The 21,369-nt window shown below is 44.9% G+C and overlaps 1 protein-coding gene across 4 annotated transcripts in view; it reads left to right on the top strand.

Annotated features, from left to right (window-relative positions):
* LOC110490335 (receptor-type tyrosine-protein phosphatase U) overlaps positions 1–21,369 on the top strand; it is a 322,183-nt gene that overhangs the window by 90,555 nt on the left and 210,259 nt on the right. The window lies entirely within an intron of this gene.

Raw genomic sequence — 21,369 nt, 5'->3', positions numbered from 1 at the left:
CAGCCATATAAGGAGAGAATGGAAAACAGAGCTTCAGAAATTCTGCTAATTCCTGGGTGATGCATCATCTTGGTTTCGCCTGTAGAATGAGTTCTGGGGCACTTACAGACAAAATCTTTGCAGATTCTGAAACTTCAGAGTGTTTTCTTTCCAAAACTGTCAAGAATATGCATAGTCGAGCATCTTTTCGTGACAAAATATCGCGCTTAAAACGGGAACGTTTTTTATCCAAAAATGAAATAGCGCCCCTAGAGCTCTAACTGGTTAATGCAGTTTGTGAATATGTTACGCCTGTGCTGGTTAAAATTTTTATGGGGCTCTATGCTCAGATAATCGCATCGTATTCTTTCGCAGTAAATATTTTTTTAAATCTGACAACACAGTTGGATTAGCAAGATTCTAGGCTTTCGATACATGTGAGACACTTGTATTTTCATTCATGTTTAATATGACTATTTATGTAGCGATCACCGTATGTTGTGGAATTTCAGGGTTCCGTGCGCAGAGAGGTTAATGGGATTCAGCGTGCATGGGTGTGGTGTCGAGCGGCGTCGGCCTCATCAGGAATGTGTGGCCGTATGCAAATCAACCATGAAATGTCCAGCATGTCTTTAATCAAGCAGTCATATCCCGCAGTGGTGTCTATTCCCCCACTAACCCGTGGGATAACTCTTATGTTAACCAGGTTTGCAGGGCAGGAACTGACAGAAATGTACAGTTTCATGCGTCTCTGCTGGATGCTGCCACATGGAGAATGGAACTGCATGCGTACTTCATAAAATGCACCGATCATCCGACCCCCACATTAACAAGCACCTTGGGGGAACAGACAGAAAGAGAGGGGGGAGGTTACAGTATTTACAGCAGTGCTATTGACGCTTATGGGCAAGGTTGCAGCTCTTCAAGCCGACTGCCTGAGAGGAGTGATTAGACCACTGACCTTTGTCTCAGTTTCAGTCAATCAATCAGTCAACCAATGATGTCTCACTGTGTGAGAGGTGTGGCAGGAACGTTGTGCAATGTGTAGAGAATAGTATGGAGTCATTTTAAAAAAAAAATGAAAATGAAAAAAAGTTAGAGATGCAAAATAAACTTGAAAGAAACCCCCCAAGACATCATAATTACATAATAGAATAGGACAAATGGTTGGCTGATACAAAAATGGATATTAAGAAAGATAACATAAGCTGTGCTGAGACAGACAACACAATGATAAGACTCACTACAATCAAGCGAATAGAATATTAGGACATTTATTAACCACATTCCTGTAAAGCTTAGGGAGGATCTCATGTAAAATACTGTTAAAGTAATATGGCTACAGGTTCATCATCACCTTTGATGATACAGTGGTAGCAATATATGGTTATACAATTTACCGAAAAGACACATGCCAATGGAGGCACTGTTGTGGTCTATATAAAGAACCATATTCCTGTAAAGCTTAGAGACAATATAATGTTAAATACTGGCTACAGGTTCATCTGCCTCACCCAAAGGCCATTCTTGTGGGAAGCTGCTATAGACCACCAAGTGCTAATAGTCAGTATCTGGATAACATGTGTGAAATGCTTGATCATGTATGTGATATCAACAGAGAGGTATATTTTCTGGTTGAGTTAAATATTGACTGGCTTTCATCAAGCTGCCCACTCAAGAAAAAGCTTAAAACTGTAACCAGTGCCGGCAGCCTGGTTCAGGTTATCAGTCAACCTACCAGGGTACTTGCAAACAGTACAGGAATGAGAGTTCAAAAGAGGTCATACAAGAAGTTTTGTAGTTATTCCTATGTTATTGATGTAAAGAATATATGTTGGTCCGTGGTGTGTAATGATGAGAAAACAGACACTACACTTGACACATTTATGAAATTGCTTATTCCAGTTGCTAATAAGCATGCACCCATTAAGAAAATGACTGTAAAAACTGTTAAATCCCTGTGGATTGATGAGGAATTGAAAAATTGTATGGATGAGAAGGATAAGGCAAAAGGAATGGCAAATAAGTCTGTCTGCAGAACCTGTTAGCAAATGTATTGCAAATTGAGAAATCATGTGACTAAACTGAATATAAAGAAGAAGAAACTATACTATGAAACTAGGGTTCGGGTATGACCCAGGTGCAGACAGTGTCGAAGTAACAAATGTTTATTTCTAGTACAGAGGCAGGCAAACGACAGGTCAAGGGCAGGCAGAGGTCAGAAATCCAGAAAGGGTCCAACAGGTCCGGAACGGCAGGCAGTCTCAGGATCAGGGCAGGCAGAAAGGTCAATAATCCAGAGAGGTGTGGCAAGGTATAGATCGGCAGGCAGGTTCAAGGCAGGTTGAAAGGTCAAAACTGGGAGGAACAAGAACAGACAGGAGCAAGGGGACAAACGGGGACAAAGAATGTGTGTGCCCACAGGCTTGGAGGGAAGCACAAGTCATTCCGCTACCTAAGTATAGTAAATCCCCCTTTAATGGCTCAAATAGCTGACCAATCAGCCTGTTACCAACCCTTAGTAAACTTCTGGAACAAACTTTCAGCATGGATATAGAGACAGACTTTCGACAAGCACAGCACTTACACAAATTACTGATTGGCTGAGAAAAATTGATGAGAAAAAGATTGAGGGGGCTGTTTTGTTAGACTTCAGTGCAACCTTTGACATTATCAATCAAAGTCTACTGCTGGAAAAACGTTTGTGTTATGTCTTTACTCCCCCTGATATATTGTGGATTAAGAGTTACCTGTCTAACAGAACACAGAGTGGGTTCTTTAATGGAAGCCTCTCCAACATAATTCAGGTAGAATCAGGAATTCCCTGATTAGATTAGAATCAATTCCCTGCAGCTGTCTAGGCCCATTTAATATTTTCAATCTCTACTAATGAATTGCCACTGGCTTTGAGGAAAGCCAGTGTCTATGTATGCAGACAACTCAACACTATACATGTCAGCTACTAAAGCAACTGAAATGACTGCAACACTTAAAGAGCTTGAGTGGCTGGCAAGGAATAAGTTAGTCCTAAATATTTCTAAAACTAAAAGCATTGTATTTGGGACAAATCATTCACTAAACCCTAAACCTCAGCTAAATCTTGTAATAAATAATGTGAAAATTGAGCAAGTTGAGGTGACTAAACTGCTTGGAGTTACCCTGGTTTGTAAACTATTATGGTCGAAACATTTTGCTCCCACTTCCCCCACATCTTGGCTACTGTTGTATGTCCATGACAGGGCGCTGCTCTACCTTCTTGACAGCACTGTCAACAAGACAGATCCTACAGGCCCTAGTTTTGTCGCACCTGGACTACTGTTCAGTCATGTGGTCAGGTGCCACAAAAAATGACTTAAGAAAATTGCGATTGGTTCAGAACAGGGCAGCACGGCTGGCCCTTGGATGTATACAGATAGCTTATATTAATAATATGCATGTTAATCTCTCCTGGCTCAAAGTGGAGGAAAGTTTGACTTCATCACTGCTTGTATTTAAATGCACCCAGGAATGCACCCATGCATACCCCACAAGACATGCCACAAGACTATGGTAGGCTCAGAGTACTACATAAAGCCATGAGATTGAACTCTATTCCACATCAAGTAACTCATGCAAGTAGTAAAATTAGATTTTAAAAAACCTTATGGAACAGCAGGGACTGTGAAGCAATACAAACATAGGCGCACACACACACACACACACAAACACGATAACATGTGCACTATACACAAATGTACACATGGATTTTGTACTGTGTATATATGTGGTAGTGGTGGAGTAGGGGCCTGAGGGCACACAATCTGTGAATGTATTGTAATGTTTTCAAAATTGTGTAAACTGCCTGAATTTTGCTCGACTCCAGAAAGAGTAGCTGCTGCCTTGGCTAATGGGGATCAATAATAAATACAAATACAAAACTTGTCATCCACATTCTAGTCATTTGCTGCCATCAATTCACATGTATTTATAAAGACCTTTTTACATCAGCTGATATCTCAAAGTGCTGTACAGAAACCCAGCCTAAAACCCCAAACCGCAATCAATGCAGCTGTAGAAGCACCGTGGCTAGGAAAAACTACCTAGAAAGGCCAGAAGCTAGGAAGAAACTGAGAGAGGAACCAGTCGATGAGAGGTGGCCAGTCCTCTTCTGGCTGTGCCGGGTGGAGATTATAACAGAACATGGCCAAGATGTTCAAATGTTCATAGATGACTAGCAGGGTCAAATAATAATAATCACAGTGGTTGTCGAGGGTGCAACAGGTCAGCACCTCAGGAGTAAAGGTCAGTTGGCTTTTCATAGCCGATTATTGAGAGTATCTCTACCGCTCCTGCTGTCTCTAGAGAGTTGAAAACAGTATGTCTGGGACAGGTAGCACATCTGGTGAACAGGTCAGGGTTCCATAGCTGCAGGTAGAACAGTGGAGCAGCAGAACAACTGGAGCAGCAGCACAGCCAGGTGGACTGGGGACAGCAAGAAGTCATCAGGCCAGGTAGTCCTGAGGCATGGTCCTAGAGCTCAGGTCCTCTGAGAGAAGAAATAAATAATGAGAGAAAGAAAGAGAGAGTTAGAGAGAGCATACTTAAATTCACACAAGGCACTGGATAAGACAGGAGAAATACTCCAGATATAACAGACTGACCCTAGCCCCCCGACTCATAAACTACTGCAGTATAAATACTGGAGGCTGAGACAGGAGGGGTCGGGAGACACTATGGCCCCATCGGAAGATACCCCCGGACAGGGCCAAACAGGCAGGATATAACACCACCCACTTCGCCAAAAAACAGCCCCCACACCACTAGAGAGATATCTTCAACCACCAACTTACCATCCTGAGACAAGGCTGAGTATAGCCCACAAAGATCTCTGCCACAGCACTACCAAAGGGGGGGAGCCAACCCAGACAGGAAGATCACGTCAGTGACTCAACGCACTCAAGTAATGCACCCCTCCTAGGGACGGCATGGAAGAGCACCAGTAAGCCAGTGACTCAGCCCCTGTAATAGGGTTAGAGGCAGAGAATCCCAGTGGCGAGAGGGGAACCGGCCAGGCAGAGACAGCAAGAACAGTTCATTGCTCCAGTGCCTTTCTGTTCACCGTCACACTTCTGGGTCAGACTACACTCAATCATAGGACCTACTGAAGAGATGAGTCTTCAATAAAGACTTAAAGGTTGAGACTGAGTCTGCGTCTCTCACATGGGTAGGCAGACCATTCCATAAAAATGGAGCTCTAAAGGAGAAAGCCCTGCCTCCAGTTGTTTGCTTAGAAATTCTAGAGGCAGTTAGGAGGCCTGCGTCTTGTGACCGTAGCGTACGTGTAGGTATGTACGGCAGGACCAAATCGGAAAGAGAGCCCATGTAATGCTTTGTAGGTTAGCAGCAAAACCTTGAAATGAGCCCCTGCCTTAACAAGAAGCCAGTGTAGAGAGGCTAGCACTGGAGCAATATGATATTTTTTTTTGGTTCAGGTAAAGATTCTTGAAGCCATGTTTAGCACTAACTGAAGTTTATTTAGTGCTTTTTCTGGTTATCCGGAAAGTAGAGCATTGCAGTAGTCTAACCTAGAAGTGACAAAAGCATGGAAGCCTAGAAGTGACAAAAGCATTTTCTGCATGATTTTTGGACAGAAAGTTTCAGATTTTTGCAATGTTACGTAGATGGAACTAAGCTGTCCCTGAAACAGTATTTATATGTTCGTCAAAAGTGATATCAGGGTCCAGAGTAACGCCGAGGTCCTTCATAGTTTTATTTGAGACTACTGTACAACCATCAACATTAATTGTAAGATTCAACAGAAGATCTCTTTGTTTCTTGGGACCTAGAACAAGCATCTCTGTTTTATCCAAGTTTAAAAGTAGAACATTTGCAGCCATCCACCTCCTTATGTCTGAAACACAGGCTTCCAGCGAGGGAAATTTGGGGGCTTTTTTGGGGGCTATGCTGTTTCCTTGCCTGACGCTGTTTCTCCTCTCACTACAGTTTTGCAGCTCTGACTCTGGTTCCTGTCTCCTGTTCCACATATCACCACCCTTCTACCCTGTTCTGGATTCAACTCACCATCACTCCCTTGGATTCCCCTCCGGACCTGTTTACCCTGTCCCAACCCAGCTCACTCCAACCTCAGCCTCCACATCTGGTTTCCTACAACTTATCCGTACTTCCCTGGATCTGCACCTCATCTCTCCCTGTTACAATGAATGATTCATTCATCCCTGTTTTCTGGTCTGAGTCTGCTCTTAGGTTCCCCTTTGCTGCTCCGCCTAACAGTACGATCTTGCCAAGATATGAATCCAGCAGACTCGGATACTCTCCACCAAATTCTCATTGGTCAAGCTGCCCTGCTCAACCAATCCCTAAAAACCCTTCTGGAGAATATCAATGAGTTTTCACGGAGCCTGTCTGTCCTACAGGGCCGAACCTTCGCCCAAAGCTCACAACCTGTCCCAAGTCCTTCCTCTCCGCCCTGGGAGCCGTTTGTTCCTACTCCCGAGCGCTACGATGGGAATCTCGGTGCTTGCAGAGCTTTTCTAGTACAATATTCACTAGTGTTATAGCAACAGCCCACCTCTTATGCTAGTGAACGATTCAATATCTGTTTTTTGATTGGTTGCCTCTGTGGTGCAGCGCTTTCCTGGGCCACTGCTGTGTGGGAGAGACAGTCACCCATTTGCTTCTCATATAGCAGATTCACGGAGGAGATGAGGAAAGTTTTCAACCACCCGGTCTGCGGAAAGGACACCGCTAAATGACTTCTGTCCCTCCGTCAAGGCTCCCAGAGTGTTGCTCCGCACCCTCGCCGCAGAGAGCAGCTGGAATGAGGAGGCTCTTCAGAGAGCATTCCGGAACTCACTCACTGAGACCCTCAAGGACGAGTTGGTGTCCAGGGAGGAGCCTGATGATCTTTATGAACTAATTTCTCTCACTATCCACATTGACAACCATCTCCGGGAGCGTCAGAGGGACTTAACATCTGCTTCAATGCCTTTCTCTTCTCCTCCGACTGCATCCCAACCCCAGGCATGTCCTATGCCGGAACCCATGCACCTCGAACGGACCTGTCTATCTCCAGAGGAGAGGCAGCGGCGTATCGATACTAGGATCTGTCTAGTGTGGCCAGGTTTGCCACTTGGTCTCCACCTGTTCCCTGCGTACAGTAAGAGGAGGCTCGGCTGTTATGGGGGAAATACTTTTGAGTGAAATCGCCGGCCCATCTTCCCCCAGACCCCTGTTTGAGGCCATCCTTGTGTGGCAGAGCCAGGCTTTTCCCCCATCTGCTGTTGTAGATTCAGGTGCCGACGTGAGCTTTCTGGACCAAGGGGTTGTTAACCAGATGGGCCTGGACACCATTCCACTTAACGCACCTCTTGATGCCAACGCTCTCAATGGTAAGCTTCTCTTCCCTGTCTGTGAGAAAATCGTCCCATTCATCCTGCACCTCTCTGGTAATCAGCAGGAAAATATCAGTTTCCACATGATCAACAGTCCTAACTCTCCCCTGGTTCTGGGCCATCCATGGTTAAAACTACACAACCCGCAGATTCAAATCAAATCAAATGTATTTATATAGCCCTTCGTACATCAGCTGATATCTCAAAGTGCTGTACAGAAACCCAGCCTAAAACCCCAAACAGCAAGCAATGCAGGTGTAGAAGCACAGTGGCTAGGAAAAACTCCCTAGAAAGGCCAAAATCTAGGAAGAAACCTAGAGAGGAACCAGGCTATGTGGGGTGGCCAGTCCTCTTCTGGCTGTGCCGGGTGGAGATTATAACAGAACATGGCCAAGATGTTCAAATGTTCATGAATGACCAGCATTGTCAAATAATAATAAGTTGAAACTGGAGCAGCAGCACGGCCAGGTGGACTGGGGACAGCAAGGAGTCATCATGTCAGGTAGTCCTGAGGCATGGTCCTAGGGCTCAGGTCCTCCGAGAGAGAGAAAGAAAGAGAGAATTAGAGAGAGCACACTGAAATTCACACAGGACACCGAATAGGACAGGAGAAGTACTCCAGATATAACAAACTGACCCTAGCCCCCTGACACAAACTACTGCAGCATAAATACTGAGACAGGAGGGGTCAGGAGACACTGTGGCCGCATCCGAGGACACCCCCGGACAGGGCCAAACAGGCAGGATATAACCCCACCCACTTTGCCAAAGCACAGCCCGCACACCACTAGAGGGATATCTTCAACCACCAACTTACCATCCTGAGACAAGGCCGAGTATAGCCCACAAAGATCAGATTAACTGGACTACCGGGAGGGTAACTACTTGGAGCACCTTTTGTCGTTCTAACTGTCTTCCTTCTGCCCTTCCACCTGCCTTGTCTGTACCCCAGTCCATTCCAGATCCCCCGGACCTGTCTTCTGTTCCTCCAGAGTATCACAGTTTAGCTCCTGTGTTCAGTAAGCACCACACCATATCTCTGCCGCCTCATCGGCCGTACGACTGCGCTATTGAGCTTCAGCCTGGAGCTCCTCTCCCCTTCCCGAGTAAGAGGCTATGGAGGAATACATCCAGGATTCCCTGGCTTTCGGACATGTCAGCCCTTCTTCCTCTCCGGTTGGAGCTGGGTTTTTCTTTGTCAAGAAAAAGGATGGGTCATTGAAGCTGTGCATAGACTTCTGTGGGCTGAATAGTATCACTGTCAGGAACAAGTATCCCTTGCCTGTCATCAGTTCCGCTTTTGGCGCTCTCCGTGGTGCCACAGTGTTCACTAAACTTGACCCCCGGAATGCCTTGTCCGCATCAGAGAGGGGGACAAGTGGAAAATGGCATTCAACACACCACTTTGAGTATTTGGTCATGCCGTTTGGTCTCATGAACACCCTTGCTGTTTTTCAGAGCCTGGTGAATGATGTTTTGAGGGATGTTATTGGATGCTTTGTTTTTGTATATGTGGATGATATTCTTAGTTATTTATCTTACTTTATTATCTTACTTATTTAAGGATCTTGAGGCTTACAAGCAACACGTTCACCAAGTCCTCCAGTGGCTCTTGGAGAATAAACCTTTTGTTAAGTCTGAGAAATGTGAGTTTCATGTTTCCTCTGTATCCTTTTTGGTTACATTATTGCACAGGGACAGCTACGAATGGAACCTGCCAAGGTTAGGGCAGTCAGAGTGGCCTGTGCCAGCTAATCTGAAGTAGCTACAACGTTTTCTAGGGTTTGCCAATTTTTACAGACGTTTAATCCATGACTACAGTCGTTTGGCAGCTCCTCTCACCACTCTCACCTCCACTTCGCACCGCTTCACTTCCGCTCCAATAGTTACCCAGCCAGACCCAGAACTCCAGTTCATCCTCGAGGTGGACACTTCCGACAGGTGCTGTCCTGTCGCAATGTTCACCCTCTGATCAGAAGCTCCATCCATGTGCCGCCTTGTACCGCAAGCTCTCACCTGCAGAGAGAAATTTTGACATAAGTAACCGGGAACTTCTGGCCATGAAGCTGGCTCTTGAGGAGTGGTGTCACTGGTTTGAGGGCTCGGTTCTCCCTTTCATTGTGTGGACAGATCATAAAAACCTATCCTACATCCAGACCGCCAAACGTCTGAACTCTCGATAGGCCAGGTGGGCATTGTTTTTCATTAGATTCAACTTCACACTCACTTATTGCCCCAGATCTAAGAATGCAAAGCCCTCTCCCGCCAGTTCACCGCAGACACCACAGGTTCCGAGCCAGAAACCATTATGCCATCATCCTGCATCGTTGCAGCTGTCTCCTGGGAGATTGAGTCCCTTGTTCTCCGGCTCAGCAGAACCAGCCTGACCCAGGTAACCGTCCTAGTAAGGCTCTGTTTGTGCTAGATTCAGTTCGATCTGAACTTCTTCAGTGGGCCCATTCTACTCACCTCACCAGTCACCCTGGCATGAACTGGACTGTCGTCTTCCTGCATCAGCGATTTGGGTGGCCTACCATGGATTTGGGTGACCATACCACTCGCGAATTCATTTCAGCCTGCTCGGTCTGTGCCCAGAACAAAACCTCCACCAAACCTACGTCCGGTCTGCTTTGCCGTCTTCCCATACCCAGTCGCCCCTGGTCAAACATAGCTCTGGACTTCATCACTGGCCTTCCCCCATCTAATGGTATCTCACTGATCCTCACTATTATTGACCGATTTTCCAAAGCGGCTCACTTCATTCCCCTCTCCAAGCTTCATTCTTCCCTCCAGGGAGACTGCGGACCTGCTGGTATCCCATGTGTTGCGGCTGCATGGCATCCCTATTGATATTGTTTCTGACAAGGGGCCCCAGTTTACATCCCAGGCCTTTTGCACAGCACTTGGTATTTATGTTAGCCTTTCATCTGGATATCACCCCCAGACCAAAGGCCAGACCGAGTGGGCCAACCAGGAGTTGGAGACTGCCCTACGCTGTGTGACTTCGGCTAAACCTTCCTATTGGACTGCCCAGCTACCCTGGGTGGAATATACCCACAATACCCTCAGCAATGCCTCATCAGGTATGTCACCCTTTGAGTGTGCCCTGGGTTACCAACCCCCCTTGTTCCCTGCCCAAGAGGTTGAGGTATGGCTCTCATCTAAGGACTTGCCCTTGAAAGTGGCTTCCAGAAAACTAGTGCCCCGATTCATTGGTCCATTGGAGATTGATCATGTCATTAAACCCTCTGCTGTGCATCTGAAACTCCCAGACTCTCTCAAAATCCACCCCACCTTCCATGTGTCTTTGATTTAACCAGTCTGTTCCAGTTCCCTATCCCCCACTGCAGCTGCTCCTCCCCACCCCTTTGGCTCATCGATGACCATTCTGCCTATAACGTCCGGTAGCTTTTGGATGTAATGCCGTTGGGGTTGCGGTTGGCAGTATCTGGTGGACTGGGAGGGTATACAGGCCTGAGGAGCGCTGCTGGGTGCCCCGTCGTCTGGCTTCAATATATCCACATATTTTTCCTCCCTCATGATGCCATCAATTTGGCGAAGTGCACCAGTCCCTCCTGCAGCAAAGCACCCTCACAATATGATGCTGCCACCCCCGTGCTTCACGATTTGGATGGTGTTCTTCTTCGGCTTCCAAGCCTCACCCTTTTTCATCCAAACATAACGATGGTCATTATGGCCAAACAGTTCTATTTTTGTTTCATCAGACCAGAGGACATTTCTCCAAAATGTACAATTATTGTCCCTATGTGCAGTTGCTAACCGTAGTCTGGCTTTTTTTATGGAGGTTTTGGAGCAGTTCCTTGCTGAGCGACCTTTCAGGTTATGTCGATATAGGACTCGTTTTACTGTGGATATAGATACTTTTGTAGCTGTTTCCTCCAGCATCTTCAAAAGGTCCTTTGCTGTTGTTCTGGGATTGATTTGCACTTTTCGCACCAAAGTACGTTCATCTCAAGGAGACAATGCGTCTCCTTCCTGAGCTGTATGATGGCTGCGTGGTCCCATAGTGTTTATACTTGAGTGCTATTTTTTGTACAGATGAACGTGGTACCTTCAGGGGTTAGAAAATTGCTCCCAAGGATGAACCAGACTTGTGGAGGTCAACAATTTTGTTTCTGAGGTCTTGGCTGATTTCTTTTGATTTTCCCATGATGTCAAGCAAAGAGGCACTCAGTTTGAAGGTAGGCCTTGAAATACATCCACAGGTACACCTCCAATTGACTCAAATGATGTCAAATAGCCTGTCAGAAGTTTCTAAAGCCATAAAATCATTTTCTGGAATTTTCCAAGCTGTTCAAAGGGACAGTCACTTGGTGTATGTAAACGTCTGACCCACTGGAATTGTGATACAGTGAGTTGTAAGTGAAATAATCTTTCTGTAAACCATTGTTGGAAAAATGTCTTGTGTCATGCACAAAGTAGATGTCCTTACCGACTTGCCAAAACTATAGTTTGTTAACAAGACATTTGAGGAGTGGTTGAAAAAGGAGGTTTAATGAGTCCAACCGAAGGGTATGTAATCTTCTGACTTCAACCATATATACACTCTCACTCACACAACCAACACACCGGGATGAACGCATACAGTATTTTGGCAGTAAAAATAATTTGACTCCAGGCTAGATGCCAGAGGAGGGTGCTGTGACTGAGAGGCAGGTGTTGTTCCTCCCTGTCATTTTTTGGAAGTTTGAAGTTTGAGCAGTGCCAAAGAGAGACTGCACTAAAGCCTGCATCAGTTTTATTATGACAGTACAATAATGAAGTTTCAGTTTACGCTGCTATGCACTTAGGCACTAAACAGCCTCCATGTCACCTTGCTGGAGGTCATGCATTCTCAAGGGCGCAATAACAAAAGCTATACACATATCTTCTGGGGAAACTAGTATTATTTTATACTTTGTGCTTTTTCATTGCAAAGAAAATTAGGACTTTTGGGGTCGATCCTCTGGGTAACATTGGGCAGAGTGGAGAGAGTTTCACATCAGAGCGGTGCGAGCTGCCCTATGGCATCGGAAGTATGTTTTTCTCCTCTTCCCCTCACTCTTGAAGTTATCTGCAACTGGCTGTCCCACACATGGTCACAGAACACTCTCAGAAACAGCTGCCGTATTTGCACGTCGCTTAACTCCTAATTTGCGGGAGCCCACTGGGAACCAGGAGCATAAACACACTCACTTTTCCATCTCAGTGGACCCTTTCTTTCTCTCTTTCTCTCTCTCCGATAATTAAATTAGATAATTTGGCTAAGTTTGTGGCCGGGGCATTGTACATGCCTATAGTACACAGTGGCTCCAGCTGCAGCCATCTAGACTGCAGGGAGTGTCAGTGCCCTGCGTCAGCCTTTCCACAGAGAGACAGGCTCTGTGTGGGAAGGGGCTCTGAGATGTACTATGCCAACTGCTACATGTCTCCTTCTTGCCTATATTACTATAGCTTCAGGGCATTTCTGCTTTACGACAGTAGGGCCTCCCCTTTCCCAGAAGTCTTCCAGTCACCACGGCTCTAAATACCCCTGTACCAGCCTGCTGCCTGCCCTTGTTACATCCATCCTCTGTCTCCTCATTGTGGTTCCCTCACCCCTACTCTCCATTGCAGGCTAAATCCAACACATTCAAAACTTTGTCCCAAAAAAAGACTAAACTAGCCATGATCTAATCTAGCGATGAGCAATGAGCAATGCTCAACAAGATAGATATCCCCCTTCCACATATCTCAGGGTTTCATTACCAAGTTTAACATTCCAGCGGCTTGGTCAGAGAGGTGCTGTCTCCTGTTATGATTACAGAAGGAGATAACCATGATTTATTGGCCAAACACCAAGACAATTAATTAGAAAGTGGAGTTGGGCTAATCCCGTTTCCTTGGACCTGTAATCGGGTCTAACCAACCCCCTCACACCATGAGAAGTCATGCAGGAAGGCGAGGCTTAAAGCCGTTACCACATTTAGGCTTGTGTGTGTTTGTGTGGACAGGAAGTGTGTGTATGTGCATGCGTGAGGGTGTGTTGATGTGTGGATATGGACGAGATGAGATGAGGCGCAGCAGCAAATCTATCTCCCTGGCGTCTTAAGCGTGAGGGATTAACGGGCTCACCAGTTCAAAGGCTTGTGTCTAAATGCTATGGGCTCCTCCTGTCTCTGCTGTTCCTCGCTGCTCTGCTCCGCTGCAGCCCCACAGCAGTCACGCTTGGGTCTCCGTCACATCGGACCATAACTCTCCAAGGTCATTAGTAGCCTACCAAACTTGCTAACTGTCTGGTACTCGGCACTCTACTGTCCCTCTAATCACTCTGACATCAATGCAAATGTATTCGAAAATGTAATCAAACACTTCACGAGAGCCCATGAGCTTATGACGTGAGCAACATTTCTATAGGCTCTGCAATTGCAGGAGAAAACAGAGTGATGACCGATAATAAAAACTGCATTTGCAGTCACTTTTGATAATGTTTTTTTCCACTAATGGAACATTCACACTTATAGCCTACTACCATGTGCACATTGCTGCGCTTATAATGTGAGGAAATACTCTAATAGTTTATCAACATTTATAGCATATTGTTCTGATCTATTGTGTCAGCCACATTGCGTAAAAAAGTGGTTTTGATGCTAGTGGTTGTATTAATTTGGGATCTATCGCATCCCACTGCTGTCCCAGACTCGCATAGAATAGGTCTATGGGGGATAGTAGATTGACATAAGCTAGTGCTTTTGCTCATTAGGCCTAATCATCTTGTTGGCTGAAGAAAAGTAAATGTGGACAGTGCTTCCAATAAATTAAATATGCACATCAGAATTGGAAAAGGACACAAGCAGTTGAGTCCCCGATGTGTCTGTCTTCACTTGTAGCTTGTGAGAAAAACCCAATCACATGACGGAGAGCCATGTGAGTGAGAAGCGCTTCGGATTGCCAGCACACTCAGGGAGAAGGGAACAAAGCAGCACTCCAGGCCACAAAAGACATGGATTTTTTTAGGATGAATTGCAGCCACAAAGGAGATGCCACTGTGAAAATCGAGGCATTATCAAGTAGTTATTACTGCATTGTCGGAACTAGATACACAAGCATTTTGCTACACTCGCATTAACATCTGCTAACCATGTGTATGTGACAAATAACATTTGATTTGATTTGCTTGTCAAATTGTGAATGAGAGTCTGTTAGTGTGTACAGCCTGCGCAACAAAACAAAGCATGGCTCATGACTTTCAAGCGACTTTAAAAAAAATCATTATTAGAGTCTCATCAGGCAACCTTACAATGTATTTAAAAATAAATTAAACATAGTGCTCAACGTTTGTAGAACAACTAAAGTTACATGAATAACTCTAGATTAACTGCTCAAATCCTTTGGAGAAAATATTCATATTTTATTCAGCTTTCTTCAATTGTATTCTTCATACTATAAAACAATATAAAATAATGTGGCGTAATTATAGTGTGTAGCCCACAGCTATTTGCCATAGCCACATCAGGACCTAACATAAGGAAAGTGTTCTATTCTTTTCTTCTGAAATAGACTACATTGTCTTCATATCATGCTTCTTTGGACCTGTCTAAAATAAATAATGGTATCATTTTGAAGGTGTAGGCTATATTACATAGACTACAAGCCATTTCAAAAAGTACACTGCTCAAAAAAATAAAGGGAACACTAAAATAACACATCCTAGATCTGAATGAATGAAATATTCTTATGAAATACTTTTTTCTTTACATGGTTGAATGTGCTGACAACAAAATCACACAAAAATTATCAATGGAAATCAAATGTATCAACCCATGGAGGTCTGGATTTGGAGTCACACTCAAAATTAAAGTGGAAAACCACACTACAGGCTGATCCAACTTTGATGTAATGTCCTTAAAACAAGTCAAAATGAGGCTCAGTAGTGTATGGCCTCCGCGTGCCTGTATGACCTCCCTACAACGCCTGGGCATGCTCCTGATGAGGTGGCGGATGGTCTCCTGAGGGATCTTCTCCCAGACCTGGACTAAAGCATCCGCCAACTCCTGGACAGTCTGTGATGCTGGTGGATGGAGCGAGACATGATGTCCCAGATGTGCTCAATTGGATTCAGGTCTGGGGAACGGGCGGGCCAGTCCATAGCATCAATGCCTTCCTCTTGCAGGAACTGCTGACACACTCCAGCCACATGAGATCTAGCATTGTCTTGCATTAGGAGGAACCCAGGGCCAACCGCACCAGCATATGGTCTCACAAGGGAACTGAGGATCTCATCTCGGTACCTAATGGCAGTCAGGCTACTTCTGGCGAGCACATGGAGTGCTGTGCGGCCCCCCAAAGAAATGCCACCCCACACCATGACTGACCCACCGCCAAACCGGTCATGCTGGAGGATGTTGCAGGCAGCAGAACGTTCTCCATGGCGTCTCCAGACTCTGTCACGTCTGTCACATGTGCTCAGTGTGAACCTGCTTTCATCTGTGGCGAATTTGCCAATCTTGGTGTTCTCTGGCAAATGCCAAACGTCCTGGACGGTGTTGGGCTGTAAGCCTCATGGAGTCGGGCCCTCATTCCAGCCTCATGGAGTTTGTTTCTGACCGTTTGAGCAGACACATGCACATTTGTGGCCTGCTGGACGTCATTTTGCAGGGCTCTGGCAGTGCTCCTCCTGCTCCTCCTTGCACAAAGGCGGAGGTAGCGGTCCTGCTGCTGGGTTGTTGCCCTCCTATGGCCTCCTCCACGTCTCCTGATGTACTGGGCCTGTCTCCTGGTAGCGTCTCCATGCTCTGGACACTACGCTGACAGACACAGCAAACCTTCTTGCCACAGCTCGCATTGATGTGCCATTCTGGATGAGCATCACTACCTGAGCCACTTGTGTGGGTTGTAGACTCCGTCTCATGCTACCACTAGAGTGAAAGCACCGCCAGCATTCAAAAGTGACCAAAACATCAGCCAGGAAGCATAGGAACTGAGAAGTGGTCTGTGGTCACCACCTGCAGAACCACTCCTTTATTAGGGGTGTCTTGCTAATTGCCTATCATTTCCACCTGTTGTCTATTCCATTTGCTCAACAGCATGTGAAATGTATTGTCAATCGGTGTTGCTTCCTAAGTGGACAGTTTGATTTCTGTTACGGATACAAGTATCCTGTGTGTGTATCCTGTGGGTGTGTTTCTTTTATCTCCTTCTCCCCTCTAGTTTTGTTTGCTGCTCGTGAAACTGTGCAGGAGTCCCTAGGTTTCATCCCGGCTGAACTAGTGTTTGGTCATACAGTGAGAGGACCAATGAAAGTCCTTAAAGAACAGATCTTATCCCAAGAGTTGTGTACAGGAGACGAGAATATGTTGGACTACGTTAGTCGCTTTCGTGAGCGCCTACACCAAGCTTGTGCTCTCGCAAAGGAAGCTCTGAGCATGAAAAGACACTATGATAAAGAGGCTGTTTCTCGTCCACTACAGCAAGGTGACCAAGTACTGGTGTTATTACTTGTTCCAGGATCTTCACTGTCAGCTCGTTTCTCTGGTCCTTATTTAATTGAAAAGAAAATAAGTGAAACTGACTATGTGCTTCAAACTCCTGATAGACAACGCCAATCTCGTGTGTGTCACATTAACATGTTGAAAGCTTACCACACCCGACCCATCACACAGTTAGATAGTTCAAAAACAGAGGAAGGCACTGCTGTCTCCTCTGCTACTACTGCGATGGTAGTGGACTGTCATATTGATGATGTTGATGGATTGGAGTTGCGCGATACTCAACAGCAGTGTGTTAGATTGCCCAACTCAGAAATGCTGCTGTCTATCCAGTCAGGTTCTGGTTCATTTAACGGACGGACAGGCCGATGATATTGTGAGGCTACTACAGTATCTACACAGTTTTCCATGTCTCTTTAATGACGTTCCTACTCGCACAAACGTGTTGGAACATGACATTAATGTTGGAAATGCTACACCTATCAAGCAACACCCATATCGTATCAACGCTTCCAAGAGGAAGATAATGAGGGATGAGGTGAAATATTTGTTGGAGAATGACCTGGCTACGCCAAGTTCCAGCCCTTGGAGTACTCCTTGCATTCTGGTTCCTAAACCTGATGGTACGTCCAGGTTATGTACGGATTATCGGAAGGTAAATTCTGTCACAATGCCAGATTCGTTCCCGTTACCCAGACTGAACGATTGTATCGACACTATTGGTGCTGCTAAGTATGTAACTAAGTTGGACCTCTTAAAACCTTACTGGCAGGTTCCGTTAACTTCACGTGCTTCTGAGATTTCTGCCTTTGTGACCCCAGACAACTTCCTACAGTACTCAGTCATGGCTTTTGGGATGCGAAATGCACCAGCCACTTTCCAACGACTGGTTAACTCCGTATTAGCTGGCGTTCCTAATTGTAGTGCATACCTTGATGACCTAGTGATTTATTCGTCTGAGTGGTCAGATCATGTTGACTCTCTAAGGGTAGTATGTGAACGGTTGGCAGCTGCTTCTCTAACCCTGAACTTGGCAAAGTGCGAGTTAGGTAACAGTAGCCTTCCCAAACTCGGTAAAGAGGTTGGCTATGGACAGGTGTGCCCTGTTGATGCCAAGGTCTTGGCTATAACTGCATTCCCTGCACCTACCACCAGACGAGAGCTACGCAGCTTTTTAGGGATGGTTGGCTACTACCGTAGCTTCTGTAAAAATTTCTCTGCGGTAGTTGCTCCACTGACTGATTTGCTCAGTCCGGCTAGATCATTTGTGTGGTCCCCTGATTGTGAGAGAGCTTTTGAATCTGCGAAAGCACTCTTATGTAGTACCCCTGTACTTGCCGCTCCGGATTTTGAACAACCATTCAAACTTGAGGTAGATGCTAGTGCCAGAGGTGCTGGTGCTGTTCTACTGCAGCAGGACAAGAGTGGAGTAGATCATCCTGTTTGTTATTTTTCCCGTGAATTTAATAAATGTCAAACAAACTATGCGACAATAGAACAAGAAGCTCTTGCTTTGTTGTTGGCTCTGCAGTACTTTGAAGTATATATTGGTTCCAGTGCCCTACCAGTGATTGTATATACTGACCATAACCCCTTAGTGTTTCTCCACCGGATGTACAACCAGAACCAGCGCCTTATGCGGTGGGCGCTGATTGTACAAAATTATAATTTGGAGATCCGCCACAAAAAGGGTTCTGATAATGTATTGGCAGATGCTTTGTCTCGTGTGTAAATGATTTTTGTATGTTTTGCAAGGTTGTTGCTTTGTTGTTGTTGTGAGTATTCATTAATACTGTGGTCGCAATCCCCCCTAGGGTTGCTCTTTTAAGGGTGGGAGTGTTACGGATACAAGTATCCTGTGTGTGTATCCTGTGGGTGTGTTTCTTTTCTCTCCTTCTCCGCTCACAAGTGAAAATCATCACTCCCCAATCAGTCACCAATCCAATCATCAATCAGAAGACACACCTCCTCCTGTTTCCTACCCTATCACAGTTCCTTTCCCTTGGTTTAAAAACCCTATCAGTAGTTTGCTGTAGAGCTCAATCTCTCTGTAAATGCCATGTCTGTAGGTCTCTGTGTTTCACTCGCTCTTTGTGTATTAACCTCTCTTTTGTTTGAGCACCTCCATAGCACTTTGTCCTCACCTGTGAGTATTGTTATTGGTTATGGTGTTTGTTTGTTTGCTGGTGGGAAAAGGGGGACCCAAGACAAGTTGCCCATGGGCATACACTACCCGTAGGTAAACTTTGTTAAATACACTAGTTAGAACTGGGTGGACCACCCACTGTATTTTTGGTTAGTTAGCTGTTGTTAAAGTGGGCTAGTCTAGCTTAGGGGTGTTTTTGAATACTTATTGTTTCTTTCCTTGGGTCCAGCTCAGCTCCTTTTCCTGCTCCCCCCATTACCATGTGTTTTACAATAATAGATTCAATAGAGTTTGACGATAGATTTCAGTTGTCGTGGTTATTTCGTTCTCACTTTTACTTTGTCACTATTATAAATTGCATGAGTTATGTTACGGGTCTCATTACCATCCCCCCTAGACTGTCGGGCCAAAAGGGATTCGTAACAATTTCACAGAAGTGTGATTGACTTGGAGTTGCATTGCGTTGTTTAAGTGTTCCCTTTATTTTTTGAGCAGTGTATAATACATCTATGTGTGGAAGCCAGGAGATGCTACTGTAAATGTGTTTGTTTATTTAAAAAACAACATTATTTATCTAGGCAAGTCCGTTAAGAACAAATTGTTATTTACAATGACGGCCTACCAAAAGGCAAAAGGCCTCCTGCGGGGACAGGGGTTGGGATTCAAAATAAATGTAAAATATAGGACAGAACACACAACATGACAAGAGAGACAACACTACACAAAGAGAGACCTATGGCAGCAACACATGACAACACAGCATGGTAGCAACACAACATTGCAGCAGCACAGGGTACAAACATTATTGGGCACAGACAAATGCACAAAGGGCAAGAAGGTTGAGACAACAATACATCACACAAAGCAGTCACAACTGTCATTAAGAGTGTCAATGATTGAGTCTTTGAATAAAGAGCCATTAACGATCAATTATATGCTTGACAATGACTGGCTGATAACATTTCATGACCGCCACAGCCCTAGACATGCTTTGTTTCTTTTAAAGAAACCAACCTTTTAACTTCACCTTCTTCGCCAGCTCAGTGACATGTTTTTTAAATGACAGTTTGTCATCAAGCCATATACCAAGATATTCGTAGGAAGGACCTCACTCAATTTGTCTACCGCTCAAACTAGTCATGACAAATTAATGTAAAAATGTGTTATGGGACCTAGAAAAAAGCATGTATTTTGTTTTGTTTGCATTTAACATTAATTTTAGGGACAATAGTGACCTCTGCAGTGCTTGAAGAAAAAAAAAAAACTTCAAATGTGAGAAGGCTTGGCCAACCAAAGGAGCAATGGAATACAGCACTGTCATTTGGATACAAATGAACATTACATTTTTTTGGCATTACCAATGTTATTTATATAGATTGTAAACAGTAGTTGGCTGAGTATCGGCCCTTGGGTCACCCCTTTGGGTCCTTGAGTTACATAATCTATCTTGATGGCCTGAGTTCTGTCATTTAAGATAATTATGAAACCATCGGCAACCATCAGTACCCAAGCCTTTTGAGGGCAGCTTATTCAACAGAATAACATGGTCGACAGTATCAAGTGTTTGACAAGTCTACACACATGTCAGCACAATTCTTTATTTTATCTAAGGTATTTTCAATATCAATATCATTTATAACAAGCACGGTAGCCGTAGTGGTGCTATGTTTAGATCTGAATCCGGATTGATTAACATTAAGAATACCATTTACAGATAGAACATAACGTAGCTGTTTGTTGACCAATGATTCTAGTATTTTCACAAGACAAGGGAGCCTGGAAATGGGTCGATAATTATCAAGATCACTACTATCCCCGCCCTTATGGAGTGGAAGCACAAAAGCTGCTTTCCATACTTTTGGAATATTTCCTGATACTAAAAAATGTGTGTTACTGAGGCAACAATGAGGGGCGCTGCATACGTAGCTCTTTCATGCAGTCAATGACCAAAAGTGCCCTCTTTGGCCTCGTGGGTGGAACATCCATTAATGTTGAAATTTTCTCAATTTCATAATAACAATTATTTTGGTGTTTCTATATCAAACAGGTTTGTTATATTTCAGTCTTCTGTGATGGTTTGGACGAATGTTCCTGCTATGTGTCTCTCCTTAACTTGTTGACCAGTGTTTTGGCTCACTGCCCCGTATTTTACTGCTTGCTTCTACAGCACCGACTTGTGAGTTGGTCATCTCCCGCTCGTGTTTTGTAAGTGCACGGAAGCCCAGGGCTCAAAAGATTCAATCCATAGCGCTGAAGGTCCGTGCTGTAGCGTGATTAAAATTTAAAGGTAATTTCCAATTGAGCCGACATATGCAGCTCTCTTGTGAACTGCAGTCTCTGCGAATGTGGGAATAATGCCAAGAGTGTGCAAAGCTCTCAAGGCAAA

The sequence above is a fragment of the Oncorhynchus mykiss genome, chromosome 2, assembly GCF_057628025.1.
Source record: "Oncorhynchus mykiss isolate SJ-2025 chromosome 2, ASM5762802v1, whole genome shotgun sequence".
In the NCBI taxonomy this organism is placed as follows: Eukaryota; Metazoa; Chordata; class Actinopteri; order Salmoniformes; family Salmonidae; genus Oncorhynchus; species Oncorhynchus mykiss.
This window is presented reverse-complemented; position numbering and strand designations above follow the sequence as displayed.